Genomic DNA, 11,421 nt, shown 5'->3' with positions numbered 1-11,421 from the left:
GTGCGCCTGTCACCCCTGGTGTCCAGCGAGGACCCTGGGTCGCCCGGGGATTTCCGGGGCTTGGGTGGGGTGTGAGTGTCTGCGAGCTGCTTCTCGGCAGGCGCCGACAGATACAGACGCCGCCGCCTCCGGTACTCGCTGCAGCTTTGGTCTGCGGGGGAGGCCGGTCTCCCCGCGAGGCGGAGGACGGGAAAGAGGCAGAAAGTCCCCCGAGACACAAAGGTCCCCTTGGCGGGGGTGGAGCTGGAGGCGCGGGCGACGCTGCCCGGGAGGGGAAGGAAGGGGCGCGGGTCCGCGGGAGGTGGGCGAGGAGGCGGCGGTCGCGGCGCCTGCAGCTTCTTGGAGACGCCCGGGCTGTGCGCGGGTGGGGAGCGCGGAGGAGGAGGAGCCCGCGCGTGGGGAGCGGGCAGAGACAAAGATCAGGGCAGCCTCCTGCCGGCGGGTCACACCCCGGAGTGTTGGTCCGGAGCGGAGGTAGAGGGAATGTGGGAAACCCAGCAAAACGGTGGGAAGGGAAAAATGGGAGGAGGAGGGTGCCTCGTGCTGTCGTCCCCGTCGCAGTTGCTTTTCTCAGCATTTTTGTGCGCGATGCTTTTGCTCCCCAACTCAGCTGGATAGCTCCAGATTCCCTCCCTCCTATCACCCCCACACTGCCACATTGAGTCTCCTGTGGTTTTCCCCTCATTCTCCCCCTACTTTTCACCCACTCCTTTTCGGGTAAGCCGTATTTTGCTTTCAGCTTGGGGAACGTTTGTTAATGACAGGATGCCTGAGCTTGTTCTGACCCTGAACTGCCTTGAACTCCTCTTTCTTCCTCCCACCCTTTCCTTTTCTGGGATCTATAATGTCACATGGCCGTTAACAATTAGCTTTTCTTTTGCAAAAGTGACAAAAAGCATTTATCTGAAATCTGTGGCTCTTGCCTTCTTTATATGAATATGTCCACCAAAGACACCTCGTTGGTCATGTTCTATCACCTCTTCGTCAAATTAATATCAGGTCCTAACAGGTCATTTTCAAGATACAGAAGAGGCAAATTTTGTTTTGAGACTTGGTCATTCCTAGGGTCAGCAACGTGTATTCCAGGTAGCCAGACCTTCAGTCACTTACCAGGAAATGCTTGACCTAAAGACAGACAATTCTTTCCCCAAACTTTGCTGTTTCTTTTTTGAGTCTTTGTGGGAAGATTTCTTTTAAAAGGCAAGTGTGAGAAGATCCCAGTAACAAATATGACTTACTCTGTTTTAGACTTTCTTAACTCTTGGGCAGAAGAAAATTAATGGGATTTGAAGACATTTGATACCTTGAGTAGACAAAGCTTCCCTTGAAACTAGAAATAAGACTAAACTAAATTTTAAGGGAAAAAATTTGCTAGTAGTAATATAATTGGTTTTGTTTCATTTTTTTTTTTTTGAGTGTGAGGATTTGACATTTATTAAACGTTGGGGTGTTGCTTTGTTAATGAAGTCATTTCAGTTCTTGCAACTCTGACATCTGCATGCTTCCGTAAACAGTGAGTTGGAACAAAAGGTAATGTGACTATATTTAAGGGATATTCCTTAAATTCTTTTTTATGTTATGAGAGAGAATGCTGGACTATAAAGAATGTTCCTTTATCTGGTAAACCGTCTCATAGGCCAGAAGCACCAACAGTTTGGTTGGCTTAAAAAACGTGAGTCTTTGAATTTAAGCTTATGTAAAATTACTATGCAGATATAGGTTATTTATTTTTACAGTGAAAATAAAACGCTATTGAGGTATACATGGAAAGAAAATAAAAGCAATGCCTGTTTGATGTAGAGACGTTAATGTTAATATCACTGAACGAACAGTCATAGCTTGCTGCTCACTGCCATTAAAGGGTTGACATATAAACATTGTGGAAGAGATTTCAGTTTCAGGACTAGTGTCTGAATTATGGGACTCCCTACCGCACCCCCCCACTTAAAACATTTTAGAGACTTTTGTGAAATTAACAGGTCATATAATTAATAATTGGTGTTTTATGTATGTTTATTGAAAGACAATATTGAGGATACATTGATTTTTTTTTCCTGCATATTTATCAGTATCGAATTAGAAAATTGAACTTTCAGTGTCACTGGATGGAAATCTACCAAAAAGTAGCAGGGTTTCCGAATGATGGGATTTATTGGTGATTAAACATTTTTTTCCTGTGTTTTACAAGTTTCACATTATGTTTACAATGAGAAAAAAATGTAAATGTAGAATTAAAGTCTTGTTAATACCGTAATTTGCCTATTGCTGTACTAAAAGAAGCTTCCATAAAATGTGTCATCTCATCCTTCGATTCAGGCCCGAAAGTAACTTTCAGTGTTAGGTATTTGAAATAATGCAGCCTGTCATATGTACTCTGGTTACCAGAGTGAAAAAACAAAAAGAGATACATATATAATAAGGACACATGAAATTGGAGGAATTGATCCCCACTGTAGCTTCCTATACCAGTAGTCTCTTTCTAATAAGTCACTGCTTTTATTAAAAAAAAAAAAAAAACAGAAAATTTAAATTTTATTTGCCCTGTAGCACAGGATAGCTGTGTTGACTAAGCACAGATTTTAATGCATATGTTTGTTGATATATTTAGTTTTTGGATACTAGTTCAGTCCTACAATTATGGTGGAACGAGATGGCGTATAAAATCATTTTGTTTGCTTTGTCAAGGCTTGTTTTTCTCTTTATTTTCAGCAATATTTTCCTTCTTTCCTTTCACTGAAAAACAATGCAACTATTTTATGGTGAACAATGGAAGCTGTAATGGCAACTGAGGTAGCTATTCAAAAGTGGAAATGACGATGTCCCTTAATATTATAACAGTCCGTGAACACAAAAATTTTTACTCTATGATTTTATTTATTATTGTCTACTAATGTTGAATATTTATAAGGCATTACATTTTGAATCTTTATTGATGTTGCCTAGTCTTTAGAAAATTTTACCGTCATGGGCTGGCATTCTTTTACATGGCATTTAGATTTCCAGGATGTTCTTTGTATTGTTTGTTTGTTTGGTTTGTTTTAGACTTTCAGGATGGATAATTACTTTATTGCTATGTTGTAAAAATTATATTCTCTAGGGAATTTTACCTATTTTAAAAAATGGTCTGTTTTCATACATGGGAAGGATGAATAGTTTTAGGTTCTTTTGAATTTTGAATGTATAATTTTTGCCTAAACTTTTAAATAGGAAATCAGCATTTAAAGTGTATTTCGTAAAGTGATTATGGTATTTTGCATTTTAAATACAGAAGATAAACAATAGGTTTATGGCACTTAAAAATGTGCTTTATGTAGCATTTTTGAAGTGAAAAAAACTGCCTGTAATAGCGAACCTAGTGTAGTTCACTAGCATTCAGTCTACAATGTTGGCAATTTCTTTGAACTGATGGGGAGAGGACCAGTTAGACTGGCTTTTAAGAGTTTATATTGTCATCAGTGGATTCTTTGTCATTATTTTGCTTCCAGTATAGTTAGTTGGTGGTTACTTTTGATATCTGCGAAATATTGACCTGGCAAGAGGAATAACCAAGGGCCAGAAAAGTGTATTGAATATACCTGAGTGTAGTTTATTGTTCCCAGCCTGTCTTCCTCTCCCTGTTGGTCAACATGGAAAATCAATAGACATCTACCAGTAAATCTAATAAATAATGTTACCATGTTCTGCAGTAACCTGCAATACTGAATACTGTTTGAGGATGTAGATTTACAGATCTGTGGCATATTGGGATGAGGTGAAAATTATCTTGCTCTCCAAAGTCTCCTTTTGAAAATAATTTTTGATATCGCCTTAGTTTACTCGGTCTACTATAACAAAATACCGCATATTGAGGTGGCTGAAAACACAGACATATTTTCTCACAGGTCCGGGGCTGGAAGTCTGAAATTAGGGAAGCACCTGCCCTCTCAGCTGTCTTCTGCCTGGGCACTCTTAAGGCCTTTCCTCCCTGCCTGCAGGTGAAGTGGGAGGGAGATAGGAGGAGGGAGGGGAGGGAGAGGTGAGAATGTCTTTTTCTTTTCTACTTAAAAGGGCACAAATCCCGACATGAGAGGGTCTCACTGTTAGGACCTAATCTAAACCTAATTACTTCCCAAAGGCCCACCTCTAATAGCCATCACACTGGGAGGTTTGGACTTCAACATGTGAATTTTGGGGGTATACAGATCTTCAGTCCATAACATAAACTTTGTGAAAGAAATTAACGTTAATTAATTAGTTCTGCTAGGCACTATGCCAGGTATTATTTTGTGAAATCCTCAGAATAAGTGCTTCATATAGGTATTCTGCCTGTTTTCAAACGAAGAAACAAAGACTTTAGGTTAAGTCATTGTTTCCAGGGACCGACCATTGACATTCTGGTTTAGGCATTCAGACCACTACTCTACACTGTCTCCATGAGGATAAGATGTTAAAAAGTCAATGTTACTGTCTGCACTTTATAAACAGGGAGTGAGAAATTAGAAAAGCTCATCAAAATAAGAATTAAAGTACATTGAACTGGTTTTACTACATTAAAAGATTGCAGTATATAAAATAGGTAAGGTAGGACATGCTGCTCAAAATGAATTAAAAATCAAGATGCTAAAAAGATTTAAAACATTTATATGGGCCAGGCATGGTAGCTCACGCCTGTAATCCCAGCAGTTTGAGAGGCCAAGGCGGGCGGATCACAAGGTAAAGAGTTCCAGACCAGCCCGGCCAACATGTTGAAACCCTGTCTCTACTAAGAATACAAAAATTAGCTGGGCATGGTGGTACGTGCCTGTAATCCCAGCTCCTTGGGAGGGTGAGGCAGGAGAATCACTAGAACCTGGGAGGCAGAGGTTGCAGTGAGCTGAGATCGCACCATTGCACTCTAGCCTGGCGACAGAGCAAGACTGTCTCTGGGGGAAATAAAATTATAGATTTTTTTGAATAAATAATAAATAAAAATAAAATAATAAATATTCTTCTTCTACTTTTTTTTTTTTGAGACGTAGTCTCAGTTGGCGCAGGCTAGAGCGCAGAAGTGCAGTTGCGTGATCTCAAGCTATTCTTGTGCCTCAGCCTCTGAAGTAGCTGGGACCACAGGTGGTGTGAGCCACCACGTCCAGCTAATTTTTGTATTTTTAGTAGAGATGGGTTTTCACCATGTTGACCCAGCTGGTCTCGAACCCCTGGCCTCAGGTGACCCACGCACCACAGTCTCCCAAGGTGCTGGGATTATAGGTGTTGGACACCGTGCCCGTGCTTGTCTACCTTTTAATAGCACAATTTTGTTCCTTTTTATGCATTTGTTAGTGTAAGTATGTTCAAGAATACTCAAAATTTTGTGTACATGTTTGTAAACAAGGGAAAAGGACCCAAAGATAATTTCTTTCATTGTATTCTACTTTCGTTACTAACTTTGGCCTTCTCAAGTCATATTTAATCCTACTATTCTTATAATTGGTGGGTAATATTTATTATTAATATGTGTTAATATTCAATAATGTAAACAAAGTTGGTAAAAGTTGATATTAATACTTGTGAGAATTTTTTTTTTTTTTTTTTGGAGACAGAGTCTCACTGTATTGCCCAGGCTGGAGTGCAGTGGTGCAATCTCGGCTCACTGCAACCTCTGGGTTCAAGCTGTTCTCCTGCCTCAGCCTCCCGAGTGGCTGGGATTATAGGCATGCACCACCACGCCCAGCTAATTTTTGTTTTTAGTAGAGACATTGTTTCACCATGTTGACCAGGCTGGTCTTGAACTCCTGACCTCATAATCTGCCTTCCTTGGCCTCCCAAAGCGCTGGGATTACAGGCATGAGCCACTGCACCCGGTCTATACTTGCAAGAAATTATCAACTGACAGTATTGAAGCCCATATCACTCCAAATTTAGACTCGCTCTTCTTTAAATTAGTTAATATGTATTTTTTAGTATTATTTAAAATAAATATTTTTTGAAGTATAACAACTTTAGATTTTAGTATTTTATATTGTTGACTTGTAATGTTATTTCTTGTGGAAAAAGAAGCTTTTCATTGAGAATGTGTGTGTCTGTGTTTGTTAAGATACAGGGTCTCACTGCCACCCAGGTTGATTGCAGTGGTGTGATCACTGCTTCCTGTAGCCTTGACCTCTGGGGCTCCAGTGGTCCTCGCACCTCAGCCTCCCAAGTAGCTGGGACTACAGGTTCAGCGCCACCAGTCCTGGCTAAATTTTGTATTTTTAGTAGAGATAGGGTTTTACCATGTTGCCCAAGCTGTTCTTGAATTCCTGGGCTCAAGCAGTCCACCTGCCTCAGCCTCCCAAAGTGCTGGAATTACAAGTGTGAGCCACTGTGCCCAGAGTTTTCACTGATTCTGATTTTTTTTTTTTTGAGACGGAGTCTCACTTGTCGCCCAGGCTGGCATACAATGGCGCGATCTTGGCTCACTGCAACCTCCGCCTCCTGGGTTCAAGAGATTCTGCCTGCCTCAGCCTCTGAAGTAACTGGAATTACAGGTGTCTGGCACTATGCCCTGCTAATTTTTGTAGTTTTTAGTAGAGATGGGGTTTCACTGTCTTGGCCAGGCTGGTCTTGAACTCCTGACCTCGTGATCCATCCGCCTAGGCTTCCTAAAGTGCTGGGATTAAAGGTGTGAGCCACTGCGCCCGGCCTTAAATTAGTTTTAAGAAGTGGTCCTTTATGGCTCAATTTGAGTTAATAAATTTAATTTTGCAATTCAGATGTGCAGTTGGTAAGTATTTTTAAAGCATTTGTTATGTCCTCAATATTGTAGTAGCCATAATCTGTGTTGTAACAATATAATTTAATGTGGCAATATTGTAACATATAAAATAACAGCAATGTTGGTTGTCTGAGTGTTCTGTCCACGGCTTTCTTTCCAGGTTTTATGTGTTTCTGGCAATCTCACCTATATTTAGGGCTTTGTTCTTATCACCCATATGCAATAATCTCCAACTCTTTATTTCTAATCTAGACCTTTTTTTCTGAGTTGCATTCCAGCTTCCTACTCGATATTGCCTTAGTGTGCTCACTTACCTAAACTGAACTCGAATCCCCTACTTCTATTCCCAATATCAGTGAATGGTACCACTGTCAGCCTAGTCACATAAGCCAAAAACTTTGGCAGCTTCTTTCTTAATGCTTTTCTGTTATGCTCATTTCCCCTCAGTCCAGTTAGTCACACCAAGTCCTGTTAATTTTAATTCCTAAATATCTTTTAAATTTATTTTTTCCTGGCTGGGCGCGGTGGCTCAACCCTGTAATCCCAGCACTTTGGGAGGCCGAGACAGGCGGATCATGAGGTCAGGAGATGGAGACCATCCTGGCTAACACGGTGAAACCCCGTCTCTACTAAAAATACAAAAAACTAGCCGGGCGAGGTGGACGGGCGCCTGTAGTCCCAGCTACTCGGGAGGCTGAGGCAGGAGAATGGCGGGAACCCGGGAGGCGGAGCTTGCAGTGAGCTGAGATCTGGCCACTGCACTCCAACCTGGGCGACAGAGCGAGACTCCGTCTTAAAAAAAAAAAAAAAAATTTATTTTTTCCTGTGTCACTTTCTTACGTAAGGATTTTGGAATGTCTTATCTGATTTACTGGCTCCAGTTTTGTCCCATTTTAATCTAACCATATTCTTTCTTTATGTTGATATGTGTATCTTATCATTTTATCCTTTTTTCCGTGCTGCCATCCATTCATCCATCCATGTCTGAAGTACCTGCCTACTCTGTACTAGACACTATGGTAGGTGCTAGGATACAAAGATGAAGAAACTGGTATGTTAATATTACAATGCTATGACACTTGTAGAGAAATTCTCATTTTTGAGCACAAATGTTGCTTCCTCCAACGTGATCTTTGTTCCATTCTGACAGAGTTATGGTAGTTCTGCTATATAGTATTTGTATATACTGTAGTACTTAATATGTTATATTGTAATTTATTATTTTCAAGTCTCTTCCTCTTTTGGCTGGCTTTGTGCTCCAGAGAGTGTTTTTTTCATTTCTGTATTTCTTCCCATATTATCATATTGTTAAATTGAATAAAGTGATGGAATTAGGAGAAACACCACCAAGTTGGTAAATTAAGGTCAGAGTAGGCTTAGAAGCAATCAAGAGGCCGGGCGCGGTGGCTCAAGCCTGTAATCCCAGCACTTTGGGAGGCCGAGACGGGCGGATCACGAGGTCAGGAGATCGAGACCATCCTGGCTAACCAGGTGAAACCCCGTCTCTACTAAAAAATACAAAAAACTAGCCGGGCGAGGTGGCGGGCATCTGTAGTCCCAGCTACTCGGGAGGCTGAGGCAGGAGAATGGCGTAAACCCGGGAGGCGGAGCTTGCAGTGAGCTGAGATCCGGCCACTGCAGTCCAGTCTGGGCGACAGAGCAAGACTCCGTCTCAAAAAAAAAAAAAAAAAAGCAATCAAGAATACATTTTGATACAGTAGATAATAAAAAGCTTTTAGGTTTCGAATATTGGAGCTATACAATTTTGGTGGTATTTGTGTGAGGGCAATCTAGAGCAGTTTGTAGGCCAACTTCTAGGGACAGAAAGTTGGCATTATTGAGACTTTTTAATTGCATGTGAGCTGTACTAACAGTGAAAATGGAGAGAAAAGGGGTGTGGCCTTCAAAGATTGTTGTCTTTTAGACAAAATGGAAATATAAAATTATTATGTTAGTATGTAAAGAAAATACTCATTTCTGAAGGTCTGAAAACATTAGTCAACATAGCAAGAGTAAAATTTGGTTGAACTGAAAAAAACGGGCCGGCTGCAGTGGCTCACGCCTGTAATCCCAGCATTTTGGGAGGCCAGGGTGGTCAGATCACTTGAGGTCAGGAGATCAGGACCAGCCTGGGCAACATGGCGAAACCCCATCTCTACTAAAAATACAAAAATTAGCTGAGTGTGGTGGCACATGCCTATAATCCCAGCTACTCAGGAGGCTGAGGCAGGAGAATTGCTTGAACCTGGGAGGCAGAAATTGCAGTGAGCCAAGATCTTGCCACTGAACTCCAGCCTAGTGAGAGAGTGAGACTTCATCTCAAAACAAAAAAACAAGAAAAACCTCTTCTATAGTAGGTGTGTTATAAGTAATAGATGTATTTTAAACATTAGTTTGGGATTATGGCTTGGTAACATGTTGTTTGAAGTGTGACATTTCAAATGAATTTTCATAATTTGTGGGAGTCAGTGCCTTTTTAAATTCCTCAACTTACGTAGTCTTCTTAAAACACTTTTTATATTAAGCTTTTGAGATCATGGTTTATTAACCAACATTTTTCATTTCGGTAACCGTTGCGGTGTTCTGTTTTGCAATAATTTTTGCCCATAAGTTGGTGAGCTTGGATTTCTTTTGTTGATCCCTCCCTTCTCCAGATATCATTTACGTTTCCATTTTACTCTGATCCATTTTCTTCTAAGCTATAAAATGGTTGAAACATTTATTTCAGGTACAATTTTTTGGAAAAGATGTGCAACTTAGGTTTCTATTGTATAAAGTTTAGAATTGGTTATATGTTTTCAATTTTCTTTTCATAAAGACTACTTCAGTAATAACTGATAATAACCATATTACTATAAGCTCATTACTTTAACTCCTGGCTGGGCAAGGTGGCTCATGCCTGTAATCCCTGCATTTAGGGAGGCAGACTGGGGAGGATCACTTGAGCCTAGGAGTTTGAGGCCAGCCTGGGCAACATAGGGAGACCCCATGCCTACAAAAATATTAAAAAAAAATTAGTTGAGCATGATGGCACATGCCTGTAGTTACAGCTACCCAGGAGGCTGAGGCAGAAGGCTCTCTTGAGTCTGGTAGGTCGAAGTTGCAGTGAGCTGTGATCATGCCACTGCCCTGGAGACTGAGTGACAGACTGAGAACCTGTCTCAAAACAAAACAAAACAAGAAAACCCTCAAAACAAAAAAAAAAGCTCTTGAAGGTCAGTTTCTTCTTAAAGATGAGGAAGTAACAGAACCTACTTATAGGGTTATGGGAATTAAATGAAATAATGCATGTGATATAGTTTGGATGTCCCCTCCAAATGTCATGTTGAAAAGTAATCCCCATTGTTAGAAGTGGGACTTAGGCAGGCTCAGTGGCTCATGTCGGTAATCCCAGCATTTTTGGAGGCCAAGATGGGTGGATCACCTGAGGTCAGAAGTTCGAGACCAGCTTGGCCAACATGGTGAAACCCTGTCTCTACTAAAAATACAAAAATTAGTCGGGTGTGGTGGCGTGCACCTGTAGTCCCAGCTACTAGGGAGACTGAGGCAAAAGGATCACTTGAACTTGCGAGGTGAAGGTTGCAGTGACTCACGATTGTGCCTCTGCATTGCATCCTGGGCAACAGAGCGAGACTCTGTCTCAAAAAAAAAAAAAAAAGTGGGGCCTGGTGGTGGGAGGTGTTTGGTTCATGGGGCAGATCCCCCATGAATGGCTTAGCACCATCCTCTTGGTGATGAGTTCATGTGAGATCCAGTTGTTTTAAAGTTTGTAGCTTCTTCTCTGCCCTCTCTTGTTCATGCTCTCACCATGTGACGTGCCTGCTCCCACTTGGTTTTGCACCATGAGTAAAAGTTTCCCGAGGCCTCCCCAGATGCCAAGCAGATGTTGGCATTATGCTTGTACAGCCTGCAGAACCATGAGGCAATTAAACCTCTTTTCTTTATAAATTACACAGTCTCAGGGATTCCTTTATAGCAGTGTAAGAACAGCCCAACACAGTGTGTAAAACATTGATTATTTTTGCTATGACTCTGTTTAGGAACTATTGGTAGTGGTAATAAAATTGTTTAATCCATTGCTTCATGTTGGAGGAATGTCTAAATCAGTGATTCACAAGGACAGTTGAATCAGAATCATCTCTGGCTTTTTGAACTTTGCATATTTCCCAGATTTTCTTACATGCCTCTACTCCCACTAGATTTGAGCGTAACTGTAGCTGTGGGTTTGCATTATTAATGGGTGTGTGTTGCATCCTTCTTGTATGTTTGGGGGTGGAGGTGTCACATATAGACATACCATTAGACTAAGATGTGCATTGTTGTTTCTAATCTAATGACCATTAGGAATAAATGGGTCATAATCTTTTGTAAGCATATCTATAAGCTTTCCTTAGGGCCAACCAAATATTTCTTTGAACCATTTTCCCCGTTCTGTTTCACTTCTTTAGGCCGTGCTTTATCATTTACTTGACATCTTAATAGTCTAGACAGTATTTGCTTTCCTTGTTAGTGACTCTTGTATGTGACTCTAGAGTTTTTCTTGTGTTTTTTTTTTTTTTATATAGAGATGAGATGTCACTATGTTGCCCAGGCTGCAACTCCTGAGCTCGAGTAATCCTCCCACCTTGGCCTCCCAAACTACTAGGGTTACAGGCGTGAGCTACCACACCTGGCTGATTGTTTTTCTTTTTCTCTTTTATTATAATATA

The 11,421-nt window shown here is 41.1% G+C and overlaps 1 protein-coding gene across 1 annotated transcript in view; it reads left to right on the top strand.

Annotated features, from left to right (window-relative positions):
* The first annotated feature begins 6 nt into the window (after positions 1-6).
* CDK17 (cyclin-dependent kinase 17) overlaps positions 7-11,421 on the top strand; it is a 123,057-nt gene continuing 111,642 nt past the window's right edge. Inside the window, exon 1 of the mRNA XM_011934287.1 lies at positions 7-474. The gene's annotated coding sequence lies outside the window, so the exon portion shown is untranslated. The remainder of the gene's footprint in view (positions 475-11,421) is intronic.

This window comes from Colobus angolensis, unplaced genomic scaffold, assembly GCF_000951035.1.
Source record: "Colobus angolensis palliatus isolate OR3802 unplaced genomic scaffold, Cang.pa_1.0 Scaffold10, whole genome shotgun sequence".
Taxonomy (NCBI): Eukaryota; Metazoa; Chordata; class Mammalia; order Primates; family Cercopithecidae; genus Colobus; species Colobus angolensis.
This window is presented reverse-complemented; position numbering and strand designations above follow the sequence as displayed.